Here is a 6,415-nt window from a genome sequence, read left to right on the forward strand (position 1 = left end):
TGTAGTAAAATTTAATCACTCTCCTCATCACCCTGGTTGAATCCTGTTTCTTTTACCAACACAGTTTTATCCTGTCTTGGTGCTTTACAATAAACGCTAAGAATGCACCATTAGGCTGTCAGGGTGGAAAGAATCTATAGCAATTTCTTTCGAATATGGAATCAAACAACATATAATTTGGGGATTATATACTCATAATTTGTACTTGATTATTCCCTCCACTGTATTCCAGAATATTCAGATGGCTATAATGCAAGTAGCATAGCAGTTTATTTCAGACTCTGAATTTTATTGACATGCAAAAATTGAACAGGGTAAATTTAAAGATCTGATTGGTTGTATTGAATGATTCATGAATTGGGCAGTATCCCACCTAGAAATTAAAGAGGTCCTAAACGGTGCTGTACAAATTGGAAGGCTTTTATGGGCAGTAACTTGGTGGGATAAGAATGTTATTAGTAAAAGAAAAGGTTCTTTCAGGCAAGGTTACCTTTTTTGGGGGAAAGTAGCACCAAAGTCTTAGTCTTATCCTGCAGATTACCTCACTAGTGCTCAGGAAACTCCAGAGTGATTGGTTTAAGGTGACATTCCTGCGAGGGGTGAAACTGCAATTACTTCTTGGTTTTCTGTCTTGGGGGCAAGTGAGTCCACCTTGTGAATGTGTGTGCAACCTCATCCCTATTCATGAATATGCGGTGTATGAATGTATTTCTTCATGATCTTTTTTGTGCCCAGTAAATCTAACATCGTGCACCTTGATTTACATGAAGGAAAAATAGGAACATAGAAGCACATAAAAAATATTAGAAAAATTAAAAATCATCCAGTTTCACTTTTGTCCTTGAACCGCTCAGTAAAATAATTTGAAAATAACAATGTTCCTGAGTATTAACACTAAACAATATACAATGGGAAGATTTTTGCTTGATAGATAAACTAGAAATTTCACATATCACCACCAAAACAGTTTTTTGTTGTTGCTAGTTTGCACTTGTGGCTATTCACTGGGATAGGGTGGAACTCCACGCAAAGGCTAGTTTGGTCATTTAGATTGATATTAATGTTGAAGTGTTATGAGAATGTTTGTTATGTAATTCCGCTTTCTAGGGGGACAGGGAAGAATACCAGGGTGTTCAAAAAATGGTTTGACATAACAGGGAATGATTAATGACTTGATGTATTAAGGTGATTACTGGATCGGGCTTACGGAAGGCTAACCAGTTATGTTTTGAACTTCCAGTTGGTATCAAAGAAGGAAGCCCTCAGACTTGATCTTCTTCACCACATAGGCCAAATAAGGAGAGGTTATGGTGAATCTTAATATATAGTTGTAAGTAGGCAAACATCAAAAAATGATGTGAGACTCTTTAATAAAACACTGAAGGGGTGGGATAGGGAGGGTGGGAGGGAGGGAGACGCAAGAGGGAAGAGATATGGGAACATATGTATATGTATAACTGATTCACTTTGTTATAAAGCAGAAACTAACACAACATTGTAAAGCAATTATACTCCAATAAAGATGTAAAAATAAATAAATAATAAAACACTGGATGTTTACTCTTGAAAATCCTGTTTTCTTGGTTAGGAAAGACCACACTTTTCTTTATGCTACTAATTTATTTCATTTCTTTTCCTGCACCACATGTACATTCCATTGTTCAAGTTGGATTATTTTATTTTATTTTTTGGCCGGCTGCTAAAAAATGGATGTGGACAGATGAATGGATATATGTGGTACACGTATACAATGGAGTGCTACTCAGCCATAAAAGAATGAAATAATGCCATTTTGGGGAACATGGGTGGAGCTAGACATTATCACACTGAGTGAAGAAAATCAGGAAGAGAAAGATAGATACCATATGATATCACTTATCTATGGAATCTGAAATATGACACAGGGAATTCCTCCTCAGTCCATTGGTTTGGACTTGGCGCTTTCACTGCGGCGGCCCAGGTTTGATCCCTGGTCCAGGAACCAAGATCCCGCAAGCCAAGCAGTGGAGCAAAAAATATAAAAAATAATAAAATGCGACCGAAACAAACCTATCTATGAAGCAGAAACAGACTTACAGGCATAGAGAATAGACTTGTGGTTGCCAAGGGGGAGGAGAGGTAGGGGAGGGATGGACCGGGAGTTTGGGGCTAGTAGATGCAAACTATTATATATAGAATGGATGGACAACAAGGTCCTACTGTAGATCACAGGGAACTATGTTCAATGTTCTGGGTTAAACTGTAATGGAGAAGAATATAAAAAAGAATGTAGGGAGTTTCCTGGTGATCTAGGGGTTAGGATTCGGGGCTTTTACTACTGTGGCCCAGGTTCAATCCCTGGTCAGGGAACTGAGATCCAACAAGCTAAGCAGCATCACCAAAAAAAAAAAAAAAAATCAATTTGGTTTTTGGAAATGCTGTAAAGATTTTATTTAGATAAGTTGTCTAAGATATCTTTATACTAGTTTACTAAAAATTAATGTCTAGAAATGCTTAGTTGATGATATAACTAAACAACTTACTAGAGAATCAATTATCCAAAGACTATTAAAATTTGTATTTCAAATTACAGTATTAAGCAGTATGTTCCATGATTAATTTTCTAGTATAGTAAAATGTTTTTTATACACTTTTTGTTTTTGCATTATTATTTCCTCCCTTGCATATTTCCCTTGTTTTGCAACAAGGGGTGTATAAATCAGTGGGTTGTTTTGGGACTTTTGTGATGTGATAATGCATGTAAGCAATGACACAAAGTAGGTGTACTGTAAACATGATGGAAGAGTTATTTCGGGGCTTTAGTTCAATGAAAGAACTGAAATGGCAAAACGGTGCCATGAAATCTATTTTTCTGGGAGTTGGCTATGGTTAGGTGCTTGAAAAGCAAGTGTGTGGAGGTAAAGAAGCATGCAGTGAAGAGAATGAAAATATCATGATACATAAGAAAGAAAGACCGAAAGAATCCAAGTATGGTCTGTGACAAGGAGATAATCCCCATTGCCAAATTCCTGGAAGTCATTCTGTCCTTTCCCAGTGATGTATTCACATTCATTGCCAGAGGATCTTACAGAGAAAAGATTTGTTCTGTTTAGCATGACAACTGACACCTGATATCCTCCACTTAGAGTTTCTTCCCATCCCCAAATGATATATTTTTCTTTGATAAGTTCTTGATTTTGATTAGTGAGAGTCACTTATTATTGCTTTATGCATAATAAGATATTGGATTTTCATCTCTGAAGAAAAGTACTGTTTATGATTTCATGAATGAAGCAGCTTGGCACAATGACAGGTTTAAAGACTTATTTAGTCCCATCCCAGCAAGTGGGTAAATCAGGAATTGAATCCATGTTGACTGGCTTCAAAGAGAGGTATCTTAACCATTTTGCTACTCTAATAAGCCAAGTTATTTAAATCCTTCAACCACACAACATCTATCGTCAATTTACAAGTATAACTTGCCATTTTTAAATCGACTATAGTCATATATAATTGTGGTTATGGTAACTTCCTATTATGTCAATCCAGTTATACCTCTTTCATTGCAATTTGCTTTATTGTGCTTCAAGATACTGCATTTTTTTTTTACAAATTACAGTTTTCTGGCAACTTTGCATGGAGAAAGTCTTTGGGCCATTTTTCTGACAGCCACTTTGTGTCTCTGTGTCATATTTTGGCAATTCTCCGAAAGTTTCAAATGTTTTGTCTGTGTGTCTGTCCCTCAACAAATCCCACACAATCTTGATTACTGTTACTATATTAGAAATCTTGAGATCATGTGGAATGATTCCAGCCACTTCAGTATTTTTGTGATGCTGTAGCTCTTCTCGTTCTTTTGCCTTTCTATATTAATTTTAGAATAATATTGGTTCTATAAAAATCTAGATTGGAAATGCATTATACCTGTATGACAATTTGGGGTAATTTAACAATATTTAGATGTTGTTTTCCAATCAATGAATATGATATGTCATATTCAATATGGAATGTCGTAAGTAAATGTAAGTAAAAGTTCATCATTGACTTCTTTCATTACTGTTTCATGAAAGTCAGTGTTTTGTTAGATTTACTCATTTTTATTCTTTTTCTTTTTTGAACATTCAAACATGATATTATATTTTTAATTTCAGTTTCCATTTGTAAATTGCTAGTATATACAATTATAGTAGATTTTTGGGTGTTCTTATATCATGACATCTTGCAAATTGCAGTTTTTCTCTCAGTTTCTGTAGACTCCTTTGACTTTCTACACACATCATTCCATTAAATTTCATGTATTATTGAATTATTTAATGTATTTAATTATTTTTGACCGTCCCTTATAGAACAGAAGCTATCTGAAAGCAGGGTATTGATTTTATCTGCTGGATCATCAGTGAGGGAATCATTCACGGCTGACACGATGAGTGAATCCATGTTGCCAGTGTAAACAAGGGTGCTGGAATGCACAGGCTCATTGACCAGTAGCTTTAATGGTCATGGAAGTATTTGTGGCACTGGATTCCTTACTCCTGTGACATTACAACCTAACATTCTGAACATTTGACATAAATTCTCATGCTATATTTTGTTAACGCGGTGTGAATTCTAGGCAACATGTGCTCAACAGCTGTTAACTCATCACTTAAGTGGTGTTTTCATAAAGTCTTTTTAAGCCACAAAATTTTTTTTAATTTATTTATTTTAAATTTTTGGCTGCGTTGGGTCTTCGTTGCTGTGCACGGGCTTTCTCTAGTTGCGGTGAGCGTGGGCTGCTCTTCGTTGTGGTACATGGGCTCCTCATTGCGGTGGCTTCTCTTGTTGCAGAGCACGGGCTCTAGGCGCGCGGGCTCAGTAGTTGCAGCACAGGGGCTTAGTAGTTGTGGCTCGCAGGCTCTAGAGCCCAGGCTCAGTAGTTGTGGCGCACGAGCTTAGTTGCTCTGCCGCATGTGGGATCTTCCTGGACTCGAACCCATGTCCCCTGCATTGGCAGGCGGATTCTTAACCACTGCGACACCAGAGAAGTCCTAAGCCACAAAATTTTGAATTCAAGATTCTTTCTGAAAGGCTTCATTCTGTACCCATCAGAAAATAATAATCCTGTTTATCAGGAACACCTGGAGAATGGTGACTGAAAGAAGTTGGAGGTTTATCATTCTCACATAAGAGGAAGTCCAGGGGGCGAAGTTTGTGATGTGATGGGTCCTTTGCCCCTTCTATCTCCATGAGCACTTAGTCTTTACTTTGCTTGTAGCAACATGGCTGCTGGATGACCAAGAAGGGTGACGATTGAGAACAAAACCCTTTTCATTTTCAGATTTTGTCTCGTTTTCAGCGAAACGTTAGTCTCACATGTTTTTCTAAATATTACCTACTTTTTAAGTGGCCATCATAGTTTTAATAAGAAATGTGAATTTTTGAATTTCATATTTCCACCTAAAGAACAGAGAAAAGTAAAGGGAAAAGATGTTAGGGACAGAGTATGTGAATGGAGTTTGTTCTTTATCCTGAGAATGAGATAATAGATGCTTACTAGACTTATTTCGGTAATTATTTCAATCTGTGTAAGTCAGAACATCATGCTGTACAACTTAAACTCACACAGTGATGTAAGTCAAATACGTATCAAAACTGGGGGAGGGGGGAGCGGAATGTGATTTTAAATAAAGGCAAAACACTTTAGCAAAAAGAACAAGGCAATTTATAACAATTTAAAAAAATGTATTGCGTTTTTTTTGTTTGTTTTTTCGCGGTACGCGGGCCTCTCACTGTTGTGGCCTCTCCCTTTGCGGAGCACAGGCTCCAGACGCGCAGGCTCAGCGGCCATGGCTCACGGGCCCAGCCGCTCCGCGGCATGTGGGATCTTTCCGGACCGGGGCACAAACCCGTGTACCCTGCATCGGCAGGCGGACTCCCAAACACTGCGCCACCAGGGAAGTCCTGTATTGCATTTTTAAAAGCAATGATTAGTGACAGAAATTATCATATGCCTTAGTCCTCCATCCTCAGATGCTAGGTTTCGTCTCTGAGTGTCTGGAACCAAGAAAGTGTTGAGTTTGTAGTCCTGGCTGAATGAAGAATAGAAAGGAAAATCTATTCTGTAAGGTGTCACTGTGAAATGGCCCATTCTACACTGGGAGTGTTTTTCCATTTCTCATTCTAGTGTGTAATACAGAGGCCAGTCTAGCTCTTGTTTCCTTAAACTGCTTAAATTAGTTCTAACTGCAGGAAATTTTCCGGGATCCAACCACTGCCCCGCAGCAACCCATTGGAGACCCACGTTTCCAACCACTGAATTGCTTGAGCCTCACGACCACGACATGCGAGCAACCTGCTGGCAAAAAAAGGTTTTTATTGAAACCGTTTCAGCTTGTTAGGAGGAAACATTAGCTTCCCACCTAAGTAGCCCACAGAACTGTAAGCTTTTACTCCAAGT

The 6,415-nt window shown here is 38.0% G+C and overlaps 1 protein-coding gene across 1 annotated transcript in view; it reads right to left on the minus strand.

Moving 5' to 3' along the window:
- The window catches only part of LOC101281293 (zinc finger protein 665), a 369,078-nt gene that overhangs the window by 108,039 nt on the left and 254,624 nt on the right, over nucleotides 1–6,415 (minus strand). The gene's annotated exons all lie outside the window — the stretch shown is intronic.

Source organism: Orcinus orca, chromosome 20 (assembly GCF_937001465.1).
Source record: "Orcinus orca chromosome 20, mOrcOrc1.1, whole genome shotgun sequence".
In the NCBI taxonomy this organism is placed as follows: domain Eukaryota; kingdom Metazoa; phylum Chordata; class Mammalia; order Artiodactyla; family Delphinidae; genus Orcinus; species Orcinus orca.